This window comes from Strongylocentrotus purpuratus, unplaced genomic scaffold, assembly GCF_000002235.5.
Source record: "Strongylocentrotus purpuratus isolate Spur 01 unplaced genomic scaffold, Spur_5.0 spur5_scaffold_12, whole genome shotgun sequence".
NCBI classification, from domain to species: Eukaryota; Metazoa; Echinodermata; class Echinoidea; order Camarodonta; family Strongylocentrotidae; genus Strongylocentrotus; species Strongylocentrotus purpuratus.
This window is the reverse complement of record NW_022145597.1, coordinates 30,898,947-30,923,728: the sequence shown is the minus strand read 5'-3', so window position 1 is coordinate 30,923,728 and position 24,782 is coordinate 30,898,947. Positions and strand designations below refer to the sequence as shown.

General features: G+C 37.6%; 1 long non-coding RNA gene across 1 annotated transcript; it reads left to right on the top strand.

The window, feature by feature from the left end:
• The first annotated feature begins 990 nt into the window (after nucleotides 1-990).
• LOC115922884 lies at nucleotides 991-11,909 on the top strand. Its single transcript, XR_004063652.1, has 3 exons — nucleotides 991-1,039; nucleotides 10,584-10,726; nucleotides 11,865-11,909. It is a non-coding gene; the product is annotated as an uncharacterized LOC115922884 (long non-coding RNA).
• Nucleotides 11,910-24,782: the final 12,873 nt, after the last annotated feature.

The window sequence follows — 24,782 nt, the reverse complement described above, 5'->3', positions numbered from 1 at the left end:
TTGTAGGTGCCTTTTTTCTTCCAAATAGTGCCGTTTTTAAATGGTGGCACCCCCCCCCCCCCCTCACTTTGACAAAAACAGGCTCTGCCGCCCCTTTATTTTTACAATGTTATTGTCTTGACTAAAAATCTATTATTGCATTCTATGACTTTTGCATGTCTCGTCATCCGTTATTCACATTGATTTTCTTCTTTCTAAAGAAATAAGCTGGAAAATTAATTTAATTATAGGATACAATTTCAATTATTCCAATCTCAGAAAGAACTCAATATTTTCTCACTCCTCTGCCTCTTTTCTTCCTCTTCTTTCTCCTCTCTCTCATCTTGCTCTTTCACTCTCCCACTCTCTCCTTCTCTCCTCTGTCTCTCACTCTATCTTTCTGTATGTGCATAATTATTTTAACATACTTCCCCGGTCGCTACGCTCCCTCGCATACGATACGGAATTTAACGCAAAGACTTCCGAAGGTTCGTTAAATCTGCCATAATTAGGTTCATAATTACGAAAAATTAGAAATAGGGTTCTCTCTCGTTTTTGGGATTATGAACCTTCAGAATCATGAACCTTGTTTCATTTTTGGAATTACAAACCTTTTAAATCACAATCATTTGGAATAAAACACCTTCAGATTAATACATTTTGGGAGTTACTGACCTTCGCAAATATGAATCTTTGGGGAAAAAGACATGTAACCGATCTTGATGACTTCTAAGTGCGTGTGTACATATAGTATAGTTTGAAAACGAGATAGATTGATTAATTCTACTTTCCAATGATCCGCCTATATATCTTTATTTCTTTTTCTCATTGAATACAAAGTCTCTCGAATCAAAATATAGTTATCAGTTATCAAAACATCTGGCCAACCCCAGCGGTCCTATCAATCATTACACACGAACAAAAATGATCAAAGACGCAAAGATGGGGAGAGTGGCGAGGAATAATTCCATAAAAGGGAAGCCATAATCGGTTCGAGTCATCAATTCACGAGCTCATCTCACCCGCAACAAGCTGCCTTCAGAACTCTCTCACCAGATTGGTAAGCATCTGTTTTCTACTTTGCAGACTATTATTTCAGAACTTCAGTTCATAACTGATTTTTCGATAATGTGTTTTTTTGCCCACTTCTAAATCTTGCTTCGTTCAAATGGCATATTACTTGTTTCTTTATTATTCACCAATACAATGCATATATTCTACAACCTGCCTTATAGGTTTAATAACTTGTAGTTCAAAACTTTGATGTTTAATCTTTACCCTTGATTTGTTATGTTTCCTTTTACATATTATAATGATGATATTATTAGTCTTCGGACTACAATCGTGTATCAGTGTATGAAGATATCAATCATGTAGAGGTGATGTGGTCCTGTGGATGAGTCAATCAAGTCCGGATTACCTAATGCATCGTTATAATGTTTGCACATTTCAATAGGTGTTGGACAAGTCTATTGAAATCGCTTTTCAGTTTGATTTTGCGAAGGTATTTGCAATCGTATATACTGATATCATCACCCACCTATCTATCTCTAAAGTAACTTTTTGATGGCACCCTGGGCAAATAATAAATTTGCGCCGCCCCTGTCCAAACGTATGAGCTTAGATACTAACAAGCTAAGTTCTCATTAATATCGTTCAAAAATTATAGAATGTAGTGAAAATGATTTTAACGTATTTAATCCGGGAATTGGTAACCCAAACCTTTATTAGTCTATGAGTTATCCACGCGAGGGAGGAAAAGCGACCATGCGGTGAAATTGATTGATTGATTTTATTCGTTAATTTATTGTTTAGGCTTGAGTAAATTTGCATTATGGAACATACAAAATAGAAAGGAAATACCTTCATGTGATAACGTGTTGGGATATGAATAGAATTGCACTGATTTGTTGACAACTTTAATATATACTTGAATATTTTACTACTCATGTCAATTTTTGAAAAATCTGTAGTTTGGCACATTCTGTTTTTCTGTATTTCCAATAGAGAGATTCCTAACGGGACAGGCTCTTTTTTAATGTAAATTATATCTATGCAAAATTTTCATTTTCACCATTCAAAACGCGATTTCTTAAGCGTTTTACAATTTGGGGGGAAAAATTCCAACCGACGGTGTTTCTGATTTTGAAAATATAAAAATGCTATTCTATTCAATTCTTTCTATATTCTAGCAAGATAATAAGGACGAACATTTTCGAGGAATTTAGCACAGAAATACGGTACCAGAACATTGGGGATAACTCCCAATTCTCGTTTCCTTTGTTCATCTTTTTAAAAACCAAACAGAATAGCCTTTCACATATGGCAGGCTGCTTCCCAAGCTAAACTAGTCAAGATGATGATCAAAGTAGCTCTTGTGCTCTGTGCTATTGTGGCAACCAGTATGGTGTGCGCCAAGGATGTTGAAGAGCAAGATGCAGTGGACACCTGTAAGTACATAAGTCAGCCAGGGACGTCAATGCTTGAAAAGTTTTGACCGCCCCCTTAAGAAATCTGTCAGAAAATCCCTAAGCTATTGTCAGAAAAGCTGTGAAATTAAGACATTTCGTTAACACATAATATTGTCTTACGACCCTATTTTACTCGGGGGAGGGGGGGGGGAGTAAGAATATAATGTGTTTTCCAGGCACGGGTACTCTAAATGCGTTTTAACAAACTCAACCAACTTTCCTTGTTTTCCTCTCATTTTTTGCCTATTAATTTGACACCCTAAATGCGTCACTCGCCTTAACCAGCCAAAACTTGTTTTGGTCGCGCGTCTGTACATCGATATATATTTGAAAGCTCCCCCATGGTTTTTTTCTTTGTTTTCATTACATCTCGTTTCTATGGCAACCATGCAGTGCTGAATCTGATGCTCTCGGAGGAGGCTGCATCTCCTGATGACGCCGTAGCCTTGCAGAGCCATCACCGTCATCACCATCATGGCCATCATGGTACGTATATTTGTACAATAACAATAACAAGATAATTGTAGTGCAGATGTTCAACCAATGATTTTCCACTCGCAGTATACATATACAGAGCTGCATTTTAATCATCAAAATTTCAAATTAGACTCAATCACTTTTTATCAAGCATTTTTTTTAAATGTAGGAGTGGGGAGGGGGGGGGAGGTAGTGGAAAGCGGGCAGATCAAAACTATAAATGAGTATTAAAACAATCCACCACTTATAAACCTTTTACATGTATTTTGCTTTAAAAATGTAGATACCTGTCAAGTCTCAAGTAAGCGATGTTTAAGACTATAATATTATGGGCCTATACGAGACTGTGGACATGAGCCAGTGGCGGATCCAGGGAGTAAAAACACGTTAATTTTACTTTTATTTGGAGACGGGCCCCTCCCCTGGTGCTAAAGGTGCTTTTCTCCCACTTTCTCTCTGTCTCACCCTCTCTCTCCCCCCCCCCCTCTCCCGTCTATCTCTGACTCCCTTTTCTCCACAATTTCCTCATTATTTTTCAAACAAAATATATTGTCTTCTTTTATTTCTCACATAGGAAGGGACCATGAGGCAACATCCGAATGTTGATTCTTCCTGAAGAAACAATGAAATAAAAGCAAGAAATTATCACCTTCCATCGTGTTTTTGCAACTTCCTAATATAATTCGAATCTTCTTTATCCCTTCTGTATTGTTTAAACCCTTAAACCATGTTAATCCTCTAAAATCAAATGATGGTGAGTGGTTTTCATTATTAATACATATTTTGCCTTTACTTCCATGTATCCATTCATTATACATCTTTCCGAGGTGTATACAAATTATGTAGGGTTACAAGTACAACCATTCTTAAAATCTAGCATAATAATACATCTTTTCATCATAAGCTTCAAGTTAAAAATCTGGTTTTACTCTTTTTTTTTGCCCTAAAAAACAATAAGACATTGTAAGCATGGTATAAGGGGAATAACTAATAGTATTAGAAATAATACTGATAATAAAATCACATGAACATGAAAAACATACCTAGCGTGTTTGTTTTGGGTATTTTGTTATATGCTATAAAGCCAGTAGTGTATATGATTAATAGAATAATGTTGGCATACAGGGAAAATACGAAAAACAACACTTCGATAAGAAAAAGTGAGAGAGGCAAAACTAAAACAAAGTGAAAAGGTTGAATAGAAGAATAAAGATAGAGAGAGAGAGAAGAGAGGGGGCACGGGAGAGCAGGGAGAAGAGCGCTAAAGAAAGAGAAATTGTGTGTGAGAGAGAGAGAGAGGAAGTGAGGTAAGGAAAGCGGAAAAAAGAGAAAGAGGAGTGATAACAGAATAGACTACTAAGGGCAGAAAGGGAAAGAATGAAAGAGAGAGAGAGAGCGAGAGATGCAGTGACAGGGGAGAAGCAATATGCAATATGCAATTGAGGAGCATTTAAGACGGAGAGAAGAGAGAGGGGAGCAGAGAGTGTGAGTGCGTGCGCACGCGTGTGCGTGTGTGTGTGTGAGGCACATACATTACTCAGTTGGTCTGTATAAAAGTATCTGCAAAATGAGACTACAATACGCTCTGTACTTAAGTTTGACCATGGCCTATACGGATGGAAATTCAACGTGATTCCTTCTTTGATCCAATGATAGTCACCGCCTCCTGATTATGTGCATCTTAATGAGAACATTCAGCTGTTTTAACAATAACGACTGCGTAAGCATTTTCGGTCATTGACAAAGGAGCAGTTTCACTCTCTTGGATTTTGTTTGGATGGTGTGCTCTGTTAGAGTGTGTCTTAAATACAAAAAACATCCCCAATGGGGAGCAGCAAAGTTGAAAAGCAGACGATTTTGGTGATATGAAATGTATTATTATTGATTTGCACACTTTCGCACACACCCATGACCTTATAAAACAATTAAAAGGCCATGATCTTTATAAGCCCTGTGCGTTGTAACTCTGGAATATTATAAGGAAATTGGGGGAAACGGGATTTTAACCCGTTGACTACTGAATTATGTAGTTCCCATAGGCTTAATACAGGTACCACCAGGTTCCAGTAGACAATGGGTTAAATCACAACCAATCCAAATATAACCTCTATCTGGTTATCAACATGTTTTTCAAAATAAAATATAGTACACGGAACAACAATTTCCGATTATAAACCAGAACTGCACATCGATTTTCTATGATTTAAGCGAGTTATTATAAAGTAGCATCAAAGCATTTGTAATATAAGCCCACAGCTGTTTTCTTTTTCTAAAAAAAAAGGTGTAAAAACTACTTACTGCTGCACACTTACATTTAACAAGCACACATTTTTATACCCGACAATTACAAGTTTGTTTCTTTAAAATGCCCTGATGTAACGCTGACTTCAAGTATAACTATGATTTCTATTTAAAAACAAAAACAAATAAGGACTTTTTGAGAATAACAAAAATATTGAAGCGCCACCAAAAATTGGTGCGGGCTTGGACGAGAAATACGTAATTTGTTATACTTGGCCTAATTACAATCAGAGGTTTTGAGGCCGCATTTCAAATTATAAGATTACTGTCTAAAATATTCAGGAAAATTTACCCAACATTCACCAACCAACTTTCTTGTGTGTAATTCTCAACAATGGCCTCAAACTGAAGTTGGAATAATATTACAATAACAATTCATTTTTTTTAAAAAGGGCATAGTTCTGTTTAAAATAGGTTTATATTTCTTCATATAAATTATCTTTCAATGTATTTTGATTTTTATTATGTATTCAGAACTGCATAAATAAATGAAATGATATATAAAAACTATTAAAAACACAATACATTCCATGACCTACAAATTAAAGCTGTCTTTTTCTTATGAAACTTACAATGAACAATATAAAGATAGGCTATAACCAACATAAATAAGTATTAAAAGGACCCATTGTAGTATTCTATTAAATAATGGATTGCTTTGATAAAATCCGAGTGCGGAAAAGTTTGGAACCCCATCCGAGTCTACCCGTTTGTGAAGCCGGATATATTCTCAAAGTCGCACGCATAGGCATTGATCGTTTTGACTGGCCAAGTTGGAGGAAAGATCTTATGAGCGTTGTTTGTTGATGGATGGCTGGCGCCGCTGTAAAGTGAGGCCCGGACGGGAGGTCTTTCGCACGCATAGGCATTCATCATTTTGTCTGGCCAAGTCGGAGGAAAGATCGTATGCAGGTTGTTTGATGGTGGATGACTGGCGCCGCTGTTAATGGAGAACTTAAACAAAAATAATAGTCATTATTTTGTCGAGGTCATAAGTGTATACATTATTAATTTGATATTTTAATCTAACAAGTGTCCCTTTTTCTTTTTAATCAATGTCCCTTTTGCCTTCTTATAAGTGCGCCTCTTCAGGTGTAAGATGTGCCCCTTTTTACCTCTGAAAAGTGTATATTCTACTTTAACACGCGCCCATCTTCTTTTCCAATTACTGACCCTTTCTCTTCGATAAGTACCCTTTTCTTTTTGTAAAAAGTGTCCCTTCCCCTTTCTTATAAATGTCGTCTTTTCAACTCCGATAAGTACCCCGATCCAGATCTGATAAGTTCTCCCCTTTACTTTGACAAATGCCCCTTTTCATTTGTAATAAGTGCATTTTACCATCAAAGAACTGCCCCTTTCCACTACTGATGAGTGCCTCATTTAGGTATGAGAAATGTCCTGTTCCCTTCTGATAGTGCCCATTTTCCCTTTTTAATAACTGCCCCTTTCCCTTCTAATAAATGCCACTTTTCACATCTAATTAGTTTTCCTTGTTAGTTTTGATGTGATTGGCTTTTGATATGAGTGCCCATCATTTGTTTTACCTACATTTCCCACTGCCGCTTACAAATTGTGCCCTTTTGCGATCATCTAAAGTCCCATATCTAGTTGGTTGGTTGGTTTTAACGTGACCAGGGGGCGATGGCTTTAAGTCATCATCTCCGAGGGACTTGGAAGTAAGGACTAATGCCTTATCAAAGGGCACTAGCGTATCGACCTGGTTTCGAACCCTACTGAGCCAATTCATGAACCTTCTACTCTCAAAGAAGCGGAGCAGTTTTGTGTAATAACTGGAAAAAAATTTCTTCTACTACAAGAAAGGTAGTGGAGCCGGGAGAAGGGCAGGGGGCACAATGTCCCACATTTCATAAGAACGAAGTGTGCCCCTTTTCAGAAAAACAACCGTGTTCCTTTTTTAAAAGCTATAAAACGTCCCTTCCGTCAGCCAAGGTAATCAATTGAACTTTGTTCAAAAATATAAAGTTTGAGACCATGCACGTTTGATTTTTCAAACTCAACTCAAATGCATTTCCATTACCAAATGTCATTCATGTTAAAAAGACTGAGACATAATTACGATACGTGTTATATGACAAGACGTTGTTATTATCCCTCATCTTCCCAGAAACAAGAGACTTCTCATAGCCACCCAACATTTTCCCCTAATTTAAAGCGACTGAGAGCATTCTTTTCCTTCAAATCTCCTCCAAAACTCGCTCGCTTTGCTCGCTCACATTTATAGTTTATCTCATTAAAAAGCACATTGAAGGTCTTATTTATTATTTCATTATGAAATTGTGCTTGAAACCCCATCTGGACAGGTCCGTCTAATAATAAAAAGTAATCGTTCGTAATGTGACCTCATAAACCTTACAGTTTTTGGTCGCTTGTTTCGCTCGCTCGCAAAGGAATATTTAGACCATCACACACAACAGCAAAGTATGATTTTAAAGCAATATCTTGGACCAATTAAAGATTAAATCTTGAAGATAATCCCTGGTAATGTATTAATTACGCTTTAGAGTATTTAAATATTTCGATTTGATGTTACCCTCCTTTTTTCTTCCAAATAGCGCCCCTTTTATGGTGCCCCTCCCCCACTTTGAAAAAATACGCTCTGCTGCCCCATTAATTTGATGATGATATTGTCTTGACTATAAAGACTTGTAAGAAATCTATTATTGCATTCTATGACTTTTGCATGTCTTGTCATGAAAGTGGTGTATACAAATTCAGTCTAAATTCAATTCGTACTTCAAGTTTCAACCAATCCGTTATCCACATTGATTTCCTTCTTTCTAAAGAAATAAGCAGAAAAATGAATGATAGGATATAATTTCAAATATTCCAATCTCAAGAAGAACTCTATTTTTTCACTCCCCTGTCTCTCTTCTTTATCTTCTTTCTCCTCTCTATTATCTCTCTTTCCCTCTTCCCCTCTTCCCCTCTTCCCCTCTCCCCCTCTCCCCCTCGCACCTCTGCCTCTCACTCTATCTCTCTTTGTAATTATTTAAATACTCCCCCGGTCGCTACGCTCCCTCGCATATGATACAGAATTTAACGCTAAACACTAGTATAGATCACATTTCCGAAGGTTCGTTAAATCTGCCAAAATTAGGTTCACAATTTTGAAAATTAGAAACAGGGTTCTCTTTCGATTTCGGGATAATGAACCTTCAGAATCATGAACCCTATTTCATTTTTTGAATTATAAACCTTTTAAATAACATTTATTTGGAATAAAACACCTTTAGATTGATAAATTTTGGGACTAACTGATCTTCGCAAATATTCATCTTCCGAAATATGAATTATTTTTATTGGGGGGGGGGAGACATGTAACCATTCTTGATGACTTCTAAGTTCTAAGAAGTATAGTTGAACAAGAGATAGATTTATTAATTCTATTTTCCAATGATCCGCCCATATATCTTCTTTTTTTTCTCATTGAATACAAAGTCTCTCAAATCAAAATAAAGTTATCAGTTATCAAAACATCTGGCCAACCCCAGCGGTCCTATCAATCATTACACTCGAACATTAATGATCAAAGAGGCGCAGATGAGGAAAGTGGCGAGGAATAATTCCATAAAAGGGAAGCCATAATCGGTTCGAGTCATCAATTCAGGAGCTCATCTCACCCGCAACAAGCTGCCTTAAGAAACTTCTCACCAGATTGGTAAGCATCTGTTTTCTACTTTGCAGACTATTATTACAGAACTTTACTTTATAACCGATTTCTCGATAATATTTTTTTGGACCAATCTTGCTTCGTTCAAAAGACACAATGTTTGTTTCTTTATTATTCACAAAAAGTTGCATAATATATTCTACAATCTGCCTAATAGGTTTATTTACTTTTAATTCATGATTTTGATGTATAATGTTTACGCTTTATTCGTTATGTTTCCCATTGTATATTATAATGATGGTATTATTAGTCTTCGGACTACAATCGTGTTTCAGTGTATGAAGATGTCAATTATGTAGAGGTGATGTGGTCCTGTGGACCCACCCCCCCCCACCCCACCCCCCCCCCCCCCCTCCACTCAGTGTTATTTAGGGTACGCGTATGCTCGTTCCCTCTTTTTGAAAGCACCCCCTATCTGAGGACTGCCAACATTTCCGAACCCCCCTTTCGCGGGCTTTTCGCGGGCTTTTCCTGCCTTGGAGACCCCCCTAAATACGGAAAAATGCTCAATAAATTCAGAATAATTTCTCAGGAGTCCAAAGAGATGTGGGGGAAAAAAAGAAAAACACCCCCTTTTTAAAGAAATCTCCGGGTGAAAAGTCAAATACACCCCTTTTTTTTACAATTCTCGGGGCGGACTTTACCGGACATTTTGGTAACACGCATGTGGTCATTCCGACCCCGGAGTAAGGGAGGGGGGCGGGCCTGTGGATGAGTCCAATCAAGTCCGGATTACGTAACGCATCGTTATTACGGTTCGCACATTTACAATAGGTGTTGGACAAGTCTATTGAAATAGCTTTTCAGTTTGATTTTTGCGAAGGTATTTGCAATCGTATACACCGTTATCATCACCCATCTATCTATCTCTAAATAAGTCGGCGGCGTAAGTAGGATTTTTTTTTTTTTTTTATGGCAGCCTGGGCAAAAAAAAAAAAAAAAAAAATTTGCACCGCCCCTGTCAAAACTGATGAGCTTAGGTACTAACAAGCTTAGTTCTCATTAATATCGTTCAGAAATAATAGCAATGTAGTGAAAATGATTTTAACCCAATTAATCCGGGAATTGGTAACCAACAGCTTGATTAGTCTATGAGTTATCCAAGCGAGGGAGGAAAAGCGACCATGCGGTAAAATTGATTGATTTTATTCGTTAAATATAGACCTAAATAAATTTGTATCATGGGATATACAACATAAAAAGGAAATACCTTCAGATCATATGATAATACGTTAAGGGAATCTTCGGGAAATCGTGTTGAGATATGAATAAAATTACACTGATTTGTTGAAATGACAACCTTCCTAAGTTTGATACTCATCTCAGTTTGAAAAATCTGTAGATTGGCAAGTATTTCCAATATAACGAGAGTACTAACGGGGTGGGCTCTTTTTTATTATAAATTTAATTCATGCAAAATTTGCATTTCACCATTCAAAACGCGATTTCTTATGCGTTTTACATTTTGGAGGAAAACATTCCAACCGACGGTGTTCCAGAGTTTGAAAATAGAAAAATGCCAATCTATTAAGTTCTTCCCATATTCTAGGAATATAATAAGGACGAACATTTTCGAGGAATTCAGCACAGAAATATGGAACCGGCAAAATAGGAATGACTCCCAATTCTCGTTTCCTTTGTTCTTCTTTTGTTAAACCAAACAGAATAGCCTTTCACATATTGCAGGCTGCTTCCCAAGCTAAACTAGTCAAGATGATGATCAAAGTAGCTCTTGTGCTCTGTGCTATTGTGGCAACCAGTATGGTGTGCGCCAAGAATTTTGAAGAGCAAGATGCAGTGGACACCTGTAAGTACATAAGTCAGCCAGGGACGTCAATGCTTGAAAAGTTTTGACCGCCCCCTTAACCCTAAAAAGGCTGGGTTATTTGAGGTGTTATATACGGCCGGGGGGGGGGGGGGGCATTATGGCCCCCTCTTAAGATCTCGGCCGTGAATAGTCTGATCTCCGCGAAAATTTGCACGCATGTCCAGTGAAGTGTATAGAATGATAATTTCACATTTTTAAAAAATTCACTAATTTGCACATTTATGGTAATTTATGCAAATAAGGTCATGAAAATCACATTTTACCTATGATCCATATATTATTCATATTTAAGCATTCCTTCTCACTACATATATTCATTAGACCATTTGGAATGATAATACGACAAAAAAAATTGAAGAGCCAGCTTATTCCTTGTGTTATCTCTTGTTTTGATAATTTCTATAGTATTTCATTGTTTTTTTACTTATGTATTTTATTGTTTTTGTTGTTTTATTTCATTTCTAACTACAATTCAACTATTTTGACTACCAAAACAACCACCTAAACTTTAAACAAAACCCAATAACCCACGTTTGATCTATTTTTAGGAAAAATGACATTTCCATATGTTTTGTACACAAATCATGAAAATTTGCGATTTTCGGGCTGACATGCAAAGACAAAAGGTCACGTGACCTTGTAACTGTAGGTCAGATTTTCAAAATAATTTTTTTTTAAATGCGCAAGACTCGAAAGAAAAAAGTCCGCGAGCGGCGGGGCGCCATCCAAATGCGTTCTCGAACAATCAGAAAAATCGTGGAGGGGGGCATAATGCCCCCCCCCCGGCCTTATTAGGGTTAAGAAGTGGAATTACGACATTTTGTTAACACATGACAATATTGTCGTACGACCCTAATTTACTCGGGGGGGGGGGGGCAGTAAGAATATAATGTGTTTTCCAGGCAAGGGTACTCTAAATGCGTTTTAACAAACTCAACAAACTTTCTTTGTTTCCCTCTCATTTTTTTGCCTATTAATTTGACACCCTAAATGCGCCACTCGCCTTAACCAGCCAAAACTTGTTTTGGCGCGTATGTACATCGATATATATTTGAAAGCTCCCCCATGTGTTTTTTCTTTCTTTTCATTACATCTCGTTTCTATGGCAACCATGCAGTGCTGAATCTGATGCTCTCGGAGGAGGCTGCATCTCCTGATGATGTAGCATTGCAAAGAATGATCAAGCGCATGGTTGGTAAAGTCAAAGGCTTCTTCTCGGATGAAGTTGCATCTCCTGATGCTGTAGCCTTGCAAGGCTTGATCAAGGGCATGGTTGGTAAAGTCAAAGGCATCCTCTCGGAGGAGATTGCATCTCCTGATGACGCGGTAGCCTTGCAGGGATGGAGGAGGCGAGCCCACAAAGTTGGACGTCATGAAGTTCCTAAGATACCCCATCGCCATGATTAGCAAAGAGGATCTTAAATTGAAAAGCGCTGGTGCACAAGCCCTTTTCCGATAGACTCGGTATGTTTCGTAAAATAACATGAAACAAGATAATCGTAGTGCAGATGCTCAACCAATGATTTTCCACTCGCAGTTACATATATAGAGCTGCTTAATAATCATCAAAATTTCAAATTAGACTCAATCACTTTTTGTCAAGTATTTGTCAAGTATTTGTCAAGTCCCAAGTAAGCAGTGTTTAAGACTATAATATTGTGGGCCTATACGGGACTGTGGACATGAGCCAGTGTCGGATACAAGGGGGGGGGGGCCCTGACCTTTATTTGGAGACAGTCCCCCTCCCCTGGTGCTCAAGGGGGAGGGGGTGATTTTCAAATTTTCGAGGGCAAAAAAAAGGACTGCTCACTACACCCCCCCCCCCCCCCTCCCACTGAGTGAATTATCTGCCGGCGTGATTTTCAATTTGTCAGGGGCCACAAAAAAAAAAGCTCCTTACCCCCCCCCCCCCCCTCCCCTCTCACCGGCTTGATCTGCCCCTGACATGAGCATACTTGCGTTCTTACTCAAAAGATACTTCTCTCAATTTATATGTTCCAGCAGTATCAGTTTTAGACTTGTTGCTGATTACAATCTATTATTCTCAAACGCTGTGATCAATAGTGATAAACATGGAGTCATTTTATTATGAAATTATCTTCGAATACGAAATACAATACACATATACAGGTCTATATGCTTCCTTCTTCTCACCGTGCCCCCTCTCCCTTTCTCTCCACCCCTCTCCCTTTTCCATTCTTTCTCTGTCTCCCTTTCTCACCCTCTCTCCCCCTTTCTCTGTCCCCATATCTCCCCCTCCCCCTCTGTCTCCACTCTCTCTCTCTCTCTCTCTCTCTCTCTCTCTTTCCCCTCCCGCCTTTCTCTGTCCCCATTTCTCCCCCTCCCCCTCTGTCTCCACTCTCTCTCTCTCTCTCTCTCTCTCTTTCCCCTCCCGTTTTTCTCTGACTCCCTTTTTTCCACAATTTCCTCATTATATCTTTAACCAAAGATATTGTCTTCTTTTATTTCTCACATAGGAAGGGATCGTGATACAACATTTGGAACGCTTGATGTCGATTCTTCCTCGAGAAACAATGAAATAAAAGCAAAAAATTGTCATCTTCCATCGTGTATTTGCAACTTTTCTAAAATTAGAATCTTCTTTACCACTTCTGTATTTGTTAAGCCTTTAAACCTTGTTAATCTTCTAAAATGAAATAATGGTGAGTGGTTTTCGTTTATAACACATATTTTCTGTTTCTTCCATGTTTTTAGTCATTATACATCTTTCAAATATATTTAGGGCTAACTGTACACCAACCTTAAAATCTAGCACAATACTACATCGTTTCATCATAAGCTTCAAATTAAAAATCTTCTCTCTGTTTTGCTCTTTTTTTTTCCTAAAGAAAAATACCAACAACAAGACATTGTAAGCATGGTATAAGGGGAATAACTAATAGTATTAGTAATAATGCTGATAATAAAATCACATGAACTTGCAAAACATACCTAGCGTGTTTGTTTTGGGTATTTTGTTATATGCTATAAAGCCAGTAGTGTATGATTAGTAGAATAATGTTGGCATATACAGGGATAATACGAAAAACAACACTTCGATAAGAAAAAGTGTGAGAGGCAAAAATAAAACAAAGTGAAAAGGTTGAATAGAAGAATAAAGATAGAGAGAGAACAGAGGGGAGCACGGGAGAGCAGAGAGAGGAGAGATAAAGAAAGAGAAAGTGTGTGTGAGAGAGAGAGAGAGAGAGAGAGAGGGGAGGGAGGCAAGGAAAGCGGACAAAAAAGAGAAATATGAGTGGTAACAGAAGAGGCAGAAAGGGAAAGAATGAAAAAGAGAGAGAGAGATGCAGTGACAGGGGAGAAGCAATAAATATGCAATTGAGGAGCATTTAAGATGGAGAGAAGAGAGAGGGGAGCAGAGAGGAAAAGGATAAAATTAATGCTGAGTGTCCCTTTTTAGGTGCAAGAAGTGCCATTTTTACCTCCGAGAATTGCCCCTTTTACTTGCCACGAGCACCTTTTCTTTTCTTATAACTGTCCTTTCTCCATAATATACACCTCTAATTCAAGGCGACGTAGAGCCCCTATTTCTTTAATGATCACTAGAGCTCGTTCGCTACGCTCGCTCGCACCTATAAATGTTATAATTTGTGTTACTTATTAAAGAACTTTTCAGTCTTTCTTCATTAGATTGTGCTTAATACTCATCAGGGTTTGTTTTTTGTCTTCTTTAAAAGATGTAATTTTTCGCACTGGGACCTCACAAATCTTAAAATTTGTGCTCGCTCGCTTAGTTCACTCGAAAACTAATATTCAGTCCATCCCGCCCAACTGCAAAGTATGTTGCTTAAGCAGTATCTTGTACCACGTAAAGAAAGAAACAAGAGTTGAATTCATCACTGGTAGTGACGATGTAGGGGTATATACCAATGTCTAAAAATGGTATATGTTTGTTTGTTTTTTGTTTTTTTTATGTTTCCCTTTGTAGATGCCCCTTTTTTTCTCCAGAAAGTGCCCTTTTTTGTTGGTGCCTCCCCTTCCTATTTCGGAAGACGCTCCGCCATCCCTGCATTATGATACTTGATGGTGATTTTTTTTTTTGTCTTCTTATGACCCCCAATTTTTTTTTTTGTGCTCATTACGCCACTGATAATAATAATGATAATAATATTAATAATAATTATGATAATAATAATGATAATGATGATGATCATCATTATAACCTACTTTTACAAAGGGGAAGAAAGAAAAAAAAGATGAACGATGATGGTGATGTTGAATGCTGAGTACGATAATTTAAATTTGCCGACAAGGCCTAGAAAGATATTTGCAAATATATCGACAACAATCGTGAATTTGCTGCCAGGATCACCCCTCTCACTATAGCAATGACTCGAGTCATACAACTCTCATATAAATGTATGAGCTAGGTCGGAGTCAGATCGAATACTTAGCTGGAGTAAACCTTCGACATCGCGACACGTCTGTCCATCACAGCTTAATCCCGTCTCCATCGACCGCCCGTCTTTATTTTCATAAATCAACACTCACGTCAATCTTAATTTGGTAAGTTGATTTAAGGTGCCTTTTTAGTTGATTGTTCGTGAGTTGTATTTGTTTGTTATTTCTTAACGTATGAAATGCATTCATGTATGAATACAATTTTGTGGATGTTTGAATTGCTTTGTGTTTAAGACAAGGTACATGGAAATATAGTGAATGCATGGTCACGTAGAGAGGTTGAGAGAAATATCATTTTGTTCTTGCAAAAGATAGGAAATAAAAAGGAACAATTACCTTTGTTTCTACCAATTAATATCAGCGATTTGTGACTTTAAAGTTAATAAAAAGACTACATGTAAATAATAAAAGGATTAAACAGCATTTTTTGTATTTTTGTACTGTCCATAACCGAAGAAATAGTCCAAAATGGAAAAAAAATCATGTTTATCATTTCGCCGATGAATAACAAGGCCCATCTACACCCGAATCCACTATCGGTGAAACTCAAGATACATAATGGAAACCTTCGCTGAATGAAGAAACTAACCCATCGACAACTAGGAGTGTTTCCTTATCTTTATATTTTTTTTTATAAATCCCGAAACTTCAGAGTTCTTTCCGCTTGAAAGAGTATTAAAGCCTCCAAGTACTAGTTACTCATGTTTTATGCCGGACAAAGATTGTACTTCAGTGTGCTGAGATGAGGGGTTTGAATCTATAACAGAAATTATTTGATGACGATGATAATGTTACTGATAATGATATTTCGTTCGTTCGTGTCTCCTTAGATCAAGATTAATGTAACTTGATCTTCGGAGTAGTTGCTACAACCGGCCGTGTCAGACACGTTGCCCCGGGGTGCGAGATAGGACTCTTGTAGCGTGCCCCCAATTAAAACAATTATACAATAACAGTTTACATTACATTTAATTAATAGTATGAAACTATTAAAATTACTCTCATGTTACGGGAAACATATATGTATATATTATGAATCAATTAATGATATTGATGATGATTCACATAATTCATATGATGCCATATTTCTTTTAAAAACATTCAAATGCGCAGGCTCCAACAATCAATCAAATGATTTGAAGTCGAACTTTTCGAACTATTCTAAGCAATTTTTCTGTATTAGTATTAAGTATTGCATCACCTGTCCCGGAGAGGCGAAAACGAGCTGAATTATTGTAACCCTTGGGTCTTTCCTCCCGGTTAGTGCTTGGGGGTGTGCAGGTGGACCACTACGCCGGGGTTTCCCCCTACTCTTAATATACGAAAAGTGCAGTGGGTTCTTAACGTGCAAAGGTGGTGACTCTCCTCTCGTCATCAAAAAAGTATTTTTAGAGTTTCCAAATTTGAACTTCATTTTCCGAAAGAGCATCAAAAATAATGTCCAAATGTTGAAAACCAATTTAATATGTTCAGTATTGGCTGAGATATGACCATCCCAATAAATAGATTTCAATATGAAATCACTGTTATTTTGCTGAGGTTTGTAATGTTATGAACCAGAGCAAAATAACAATAACATTTATTGGTCAAATACTCTGAATTAATATATTATACGCTTCTTCTTCTTTTTTTTGGAGAGGGGATGACTTAGGGGAACGCCAAAGCTGGATACGCCGCTGTCGCTGATGCACTAGTCAATTAGATTCTTACTGTTCGGATTGTGGGCTGTCAAATTGTCACTTGGTTTCTTGTCATTCCTTTCTGACTTGCTTTAAAACATATTTTAGACGATACTAAATCAACTATTTTGCCTCTACACCTTGATTGAAGCTGTATTCAGGATATCTCTGATCTTCCCCCTTTTTCCAGATTGCTCGTTTATTATTATTATTATGGGGGGGGGGTCACTCTTTATCATTCTAGCTTGTCATCGCTCATCCAATTAAGGAGAGTGGAAAATTGAAGAAAATGGCGACATTAATGATTGTAAAGAGGAAGGGAAGACTAATGACAACATAACACACTTTCTTAGAGAAGAAAATAAGACAGAATATGAGGGGAAAAGATAAAATGGGACAGTTTCATGTGTCGTGATCAAAATTAGTTTAACAGCACGTACTGCACAACCGCTGAAATGTGCTCCCTTACTTCAATCTTGTGGTGTAATTTGAGATTGCATTCAAGTTGGATATGACAAATTCAAAATGTATTGTATTTGATATGCAGTGGTGGATTCTGGTAGGAACCAAAGTGGCCACGGTCCCACTTTTAGCGGCCTAAATAAAATATCGTGGGGGAATAAAGAGAGCGACGGAGCAAAAAAAAGGAGAAAAGAAATAGAAAAGGAAGTAAAAAAGAAAAAGGGACAGAAAACGTATAGGGTGGAACCTTTTTGTTATAAAAATGTCCTCAGAGGAAAAGAGAGAAAGAGAGAGGGTGAGAGAGAGAGAGGGAGAAAAAAAAATCCACCTTTTGCTTTATAATAAGCGCCCCTTTTCCATTTTCATAAGTGCCTTTTTCATCTTTGGCGAGTGTCTCTTTTTAGTCAGCTGTGAGAAATTCCCCCTTTTCATTTCTGATATTGTTGCCCCCTTTTTTTACTTTGACTCTTGCCCCTTTTCATTTTTAATAAGTGCATTTTTTCTTTCTTCCCTTGTAATAAGAACCCTTTCCCTTTTTTCTTAAATGCCACTTTTCCTTTTCTTTCATATGAGCCCCTTGCCCTTTTCAAAATGTCCTTTTTTACATCTGATAAATACCCCTATTAAAAGTCTGATAAGATGCCCTATCTTTCAAAAGATGCCTCATTTCCATTCTCAAAAGTGCCCTTTTTTTTATCTCTGTTGAGTGTCCCTTTTCAGGTGCAAGAAGTGCCCAATTTTCACCTCTGATAATTGCCCTTTTGACTTTGACAAGTGCACCTTTTCTTTTCTAATAACTGTCCTTTTCCCTTATGTTAAGTGCCTATTTGTCCTTTCTCCATATTAACATGCATCCCTAATTCAAAGCGATATAGAGCCCCTTTTTCTTTAATTTCCCCAAGAGCTCGCTCGCTATGCACGCTCGCATTGATAGTTTGTTATCATTTTGTTACTTATATAAAACACTTTTCAGTCTCTCTTCATTAGATTGTGCTTGAAACTCACCAGGGTTTGTTTTTTCCTCTTTATGAGATGTAATTATTCGCACTGCGACCTCACAAATCTTTAAATTTGTGCTCGCTCGCTTAGCTCGTTCGAAATTGATATTGAGACCATCACACCCAGCTGCATCTTAAGCAGTATCTTGTACCACGTAAATAGAGAAACAGATATTGATGTCATCCCGTGTAGTGTAATCACAATCATGACGATGTAGGGGTATATACCAATGTCTACACATTGTGAATGTTCACTGTGAGGTTTCCCTTTGTAGGTGCCCTCTTTTTCTCAAGAAAGTGCCCTTTTTTGTTGGTGCCCCTACTCTGCCGCCCCTGATCCAAGAGGAATAGTTCGGGATCTTTGTGTTACTTTTGTCTTTCATACCAAATTGAGGTGTCTTTCTAATCTATGCAAATTCTCATGACCTGTTTGCAGATTATGGATCCTGAAGAGTCTACCCAATTCAACAACAACATGACACCTGTCTTATCTTCAGAAGATAGTAAGCTACCACTTTCTGCATTGATTCCAGTCGTAGCTATCTACGGTATCCTCATTGCGATCACTGTCATTGGAAATCTTTTCGTCATCATTTCATACTTTCAAGACAGAAAGTTACGTCAACGACCGGCTAACCTGATCATTCTCAATCTTGCCTTTGCCGATTTGGTCGTCGGACTCGTGTCGTTAACGGTTAATCTGACGACCATTGTTAGTGGGCGTTGGTTGTTCGGTGAGTACGTCTGTAGATTATACGGAGTTATCGACTATGTAGCCGTCTACGTATCGGTTGTAATGATCGTGTTCATCAGTATCGATAGATATTTGTTAGTTGCGAAGCCAATCAAACACCGATCAATCGTGACACGAAAACGTGTTCGATACGCAATCATATCAGCTTGGATAATCTATTTTACAGTTTTGTTTCTACTTTCTTTCGGATGGACGACTTTTGGTGGACGAAAGGAGACGGTGGATTATTCGCACGAGTGTCTCACGGAGTTCCTTGTGAATCCAGCCGTAACATTGACTCTTAGTCTTATTGGATACTTAATACCATTTTCGGGTATTGTTTTCTTAAATGTTCTTATTTTTGTTAACATTAAGAGGCAGTTTGATAAATTTCAAGTTATCACAATCAATCGAAGCTTTGATGAAACGACAGAATACCGTGTTAATCAAGAATGTCGTGCAAACATGTATGCTGTAAAAGGAGACAATGATGACCATCAAACAAAATCGTTCCGTCTGTTTGCTTCACAGCGATCTAATACATCTATGAGCATCCAAACTGTTTCACAAGCAATCCACATGAACTCGATACCAAATACAAAATTTGATCAGTTTACCAGCTTGAGACTTCAAAAGAATAAAATAATTGCCAAGAAGCTAGCCCTCGTTGTCATGGTGTTTGGCGTGTGTTGTATCCCATATGAAATCTGCACTATTGCGAATGCTTTCTGCGGAGGAGAAGTATGCATCAGTAAACTGGCTTGGGATATAGCTGAGAATATTCAATGGGCTAACTCTGGGATAAATCCAATCCTTTATGCTTTCACGAATGTCCAATTTATGCGAAATTTTGTGAGACTATTTCGATGTCGATAAAAATAATTGTAAAATGTGCGGGGTGAAATAACACGAAGATTATTGATCATTTAAGTTGAACAAAAATCTAAAGTCAAACAAAATTAACACAATTCACTGATGAGGATAGTCACTGTCGGATTTTGTTACATATTTTACAAAGGCCTTTGACACGACTGACCCTACTGAACTTGAGTTGGGGTTTTCAGTTGTGTAGGACTTTCACCATTCTGATCGACGATCTCGATATAACATTTTCTCACTATTCTTAAAGTGGAAATTATAAGAAAATTACAAATATGTCAACTAATTTATCACTAGAAACTGGTAAGCTAACAGATAGCCATTGTACAAGTGTTAGGTCAACTACATATCGGGTGATTTATAAAAAATAAAAATACAACCACCTCCATAGCAGCTGGGATTTACGAGAGATTCGCCAGAAAATAACGATGTTTGTCGTCACATAATGGACCAATACTGCCCAAGCAGACGACATTCCATAAAGAATGAACATAATTGCAAAGCTATTATTTTTCAAATTGTAATGAGTTTAGTGTTTATAAATGTGATGGCGTTTCAAACCATTCAAAAGGGGATATGAAACTGATTCTGAAAACAAAAATCTTTTGTTTGTAAATACACAGGATAGGGTTCATTAACAATAAAAAAAAAACAACAGACTTTCAAATTGAAAACCCCCCGGAATGATAAAATTAAGGACGGCATTTATTCCCTCTTGAAACGCCGAACATACCGCGGTGTGTGCAGCTGAATATACAATGGCGTCTTATTTTGTTTTCAAGCTACAGTTTCCTTTATTTTTGTATCGCTACATTTGTCATCAAAATAAAACCATGCGCGGGGTTTAGAGTGAGGCAATAGATTATACATTTAGCCTGACGGTAGTAAAGTAAGAGAAAGAACTCAAGAGAAGATGAAACAACAGGCAGTGGAAATGTGTGAGATGTCATGGGACATCGTCTGATTGTGCAAATCATGTCCATCCTGTGATCTCACACATCTCCGCAGCGTTCGGAGAGCTCTTTAGGTGCTATGCCGGTGCTGTATTTAAGCGTTTTATAATTTATAATATTCATTACTTCGAATGTTTGCAAGCATTGAATTTTTATAACCTTGTCGAATCAAAGTTTCAACCTTGCAATAATGAAAATAAAGTTAGTTTTTAAAATCAAGGAATATCTACTTTAATTTTTTCACATTGAATAAATGTGTATAGTGATACACCATCGATCGCAATATAATATGAAACTGTATCTAGATTTAAAGAAAATGAATTATGTGTGGACTACAATCGAAATGATAGATTGAGAAATAGAGAAAGAGAGGTAAAGAGAGAAGGAGGGTTATTTAGTGAAGTTAATATTTTGAAGTGAATATAATTCCTTTAAAAAAAATAAAGATCTATAGGTCAAGCTCGGTAAAATTGCTTGGTCCCTTCAGTGTGGAAAATTTCTATGTCGGAAAGCTTTTTCACATTCTGGTAAATTTTCTATGCATTGAATGTTACTACCGGTAAATATTTTTTTGCAGCCCCGTACATGCCCAGTTGCGATTTCGTCTCAGAAATATACAATGAAAAAGGCTTTTAGCAAACAATCCGACTTTGAGTGAAAGATGATAATTTTAAAGAAATGAGTAAAATTGCGGGAATTGAATGGAACAGAGAAAGTGAGGGAAAGAGAAGGTTAAACATATTCAGAATGAGAAAAAATGATGAAAGAACGTGCGGATAAAGGGAAAATGTGAAAGTAAAAAGTCAGAATTGTATGACGCTATATTATACTCACGGTAAAAGCAAATTCATACAACTAAAAGCTTAGCCCAGTGGCTAAACTAGGTATAGGGGGCACAGGGCACGTATCCCCCCCCCCCCATAAAACCAAAATTTGGCATATACATGTAGGGTTGGTGTAGGGAATTGAAGACCCCCAAGCTTGAACCCATCACTGTCTGTCCGTGTTGGCTCCAATATTGCTATAACGCCATATGTGGCATTTAACAACGCTACTGCATAATTATATCCAATTCATTTCGAAGACTACAATGCGTTCTTTCTCCGAGAAAATTGGCAAAATTGACCAAGCGAAGCAATTTTGATCGTAAATTTTTTCTCTGATATAAAAACACTATTTTCACTGAATGTTGTGGTGTATGCAGATATTTAGGGGTGGCTCTTAAAAAGAGGGTGGGTAACCTTCAACACCCCCCCCCCCCGCCCTCCTGCGTATGCGCCTGTCTGTGAATAGTCTCCACCGAAAATGAAAAGGTGACTACCCCCAGAAATGTGTTTGTTTGTTGGTATTATTGGTCAAGGGTGACACCTTTAACATATTATATTACAACATTAAGGTACATGGCTTAAGGGAAACTGGAAAAATAAAAAAGGCGATTTACTCAGAATCACCCAAAGTGGATTTAGCTCATTTTGGAATGAAACTCTTCATAATTATGTCCTCTTTTACCAATACAGGCCCTCGCCACTAAGCTGCTGTGCCGTGGACTACATTGCATTTATTGGTATCTTTATTTTTTAAAGTTTGAATCTCTTGGTCGTGGAGAGGGGGGGGGGGTTGTGGGATACGCTGGATTCATCGTTTATCATTTATGGATACGCCACTGTAAGGAAGAGTCAACTATTCCCATGAAATGGGCATTTCTCTTCAATTAAATGAAAAGTCGCTGGCGGCCCAGCTCTATAATTTATAAACAAACATACAAAAGCAGAAATATCACTCGACGGTTGTTTTTTGTTTGTTTTGGTTGATGTTTTGGTGGATTGTTTTTCTTGGCAAATCGTATATTTAAAACAATGTGCTATTCAGATGAGATCATGTCCCTTGAGAACTGTGCTCTTTTTTTATTTTTGGGGCAAGGCATATCTGATTTTTTTTTCTCCCCTTCTACTTTTGCTCTTTTTCTGTAAAGATTTGATTGTCTTTAGACTGTAGTAATATTTCAATCATCTTTCCATTATATCAGATGTCTTTATTTCTTCCATGCCCCCATACGGTTCAAGAAATAAGATTCATTGTCATCGGGTGCACACGAGCACCCCCCCCCCCCCCCCCCAATATAAAATACAACTTCTGGATTCGCCATTGTGGGCAACTGTTCCCTTGTATACTCCTTATCCCCCTCGAACCAATGCCACTGCGTTATTTTGATTTACTTATGCTTTCTTTATTTGTCTACCTTTTTTTTCTTCTTCTCGGTGACAGCCAGAGTTTGCAAAATGAGATGTACATAGTCGACTCAAGATGGCGTACTTCCAGAAATGGGAAAAGCAAGAAGTCGAGTCGGAAACTAAAACACATTCGGAGTAAAACAAAATCAACTTGTTTGATTTAAGCTAGTATCAATATGTTTATCAGTTTATAGCCGATTGTTTTCAGAAATCAGGAAAGTATCGTTTAGAATTTTTTTTTCTTTTCTTCAGGAGGCCCATACTTGTGTTAAAATAATCATAAGAGCAGATACACAGACAGATAAGGTGAATGTAATCTTAATTTTACACAGAAGATATTGTAAAAAAAAAAAAAACTTTTACAAATTCATTGAGTTGTCCAAATTCATGAGAGTTTCATTTCTCGAAATGAGTGTATTAGCATTGTAAATTTTTAAAGTTTCCATACAAGTTCATATTCCCTGAAATTCTTGTTTTACGATAACTTATGTATGGCATACTTTAAATGGTTTAAATGGTTTTGATGTTCTAATACTTTTCCAGACTGCTAGGGCCATGAATTTTGGTTGCATTTAATTCATTCTTTTCATATGCTTGAAATACGTTTGTCTCTGTTGAAAATTGAATGTTGTACCATTCCTTGACAGCAGGGGCGGCTATTTCTTTTCATGACCGGGAGGGGGGGGCGAAATGCAAGGGACGAGGAAGCATAGTGAACGAGAGGGGCCAGTGGCGTAAATGGCAATTTTTTTATTTTTTTATTTTTTATTTATTTATTTATTTATTTTTTTTTTTTTTTTTGGGGGGGGGGGGGGGGCAGAAAAACAATCCGCATCACCACCACTCTTACATGTTACATACAGGCCCCGGGGAACGTTTTTCAAATAGGGGGATGGGGTTGGGGGGGGGGGCTTAAGTATTTTCGATCAGGTAGAGGAGAGCGAGCGAAGCAAGTAGAGCGTAAATTGGCTTGGGGTCCATGGGCAAGCATTTAATTACGGTCAGATGAGCTAATTTGATGCCTTATTTGTGACACAGTCAGGTCACTAATTGGAATGAGGTCCATAGTTCGGAGAAGCTCCGGGGTTTTAGGCATTTAATTACGGTCAGATGAGCAACCAGGCCGCCTTAGGACCCTTGACGGGGTCCAGGGGCAGAGCCCCCGGGAGCTCAGGGAAAAATCATGCCATTTCAGCAACATTTGTACATCACTGGTATCAAATTAGACATAAACCGCGTTTGAATTTTATTTAGGGGGCAACTGCCCCCAAGCCCCACCCCCCCCCCCCCCCATCAGGACGCCAGGTGACCCCGATAGAGATATATAATAAGTATTATTATATAGCTCAATGCTACCCCCTCACAGGTTTTTGAAGTTTTGTTGTATTAAAACACTACTTTCTTTAAAAACAAGTAGTATTTTTAGTCAGTAATAATAGGTAGGGTAGGTTTAGGGAATTAGAGACCCTTAAGCACATTTGCATAATTTACAGAAACATGAAAAATGTTACACATACAGAAAGTTTTGTATTCTCTTCAGTAACTTCTTTTCTTTATTTGGTAACAAAATTGTGGTCATGATGTAACTGATTAATAAGATAACAATTATTAATGACGTCATTACGAAAGGTCTCTCATTACCTACATGTGAAGGTAATAAGGGACAGTTACAAATCAA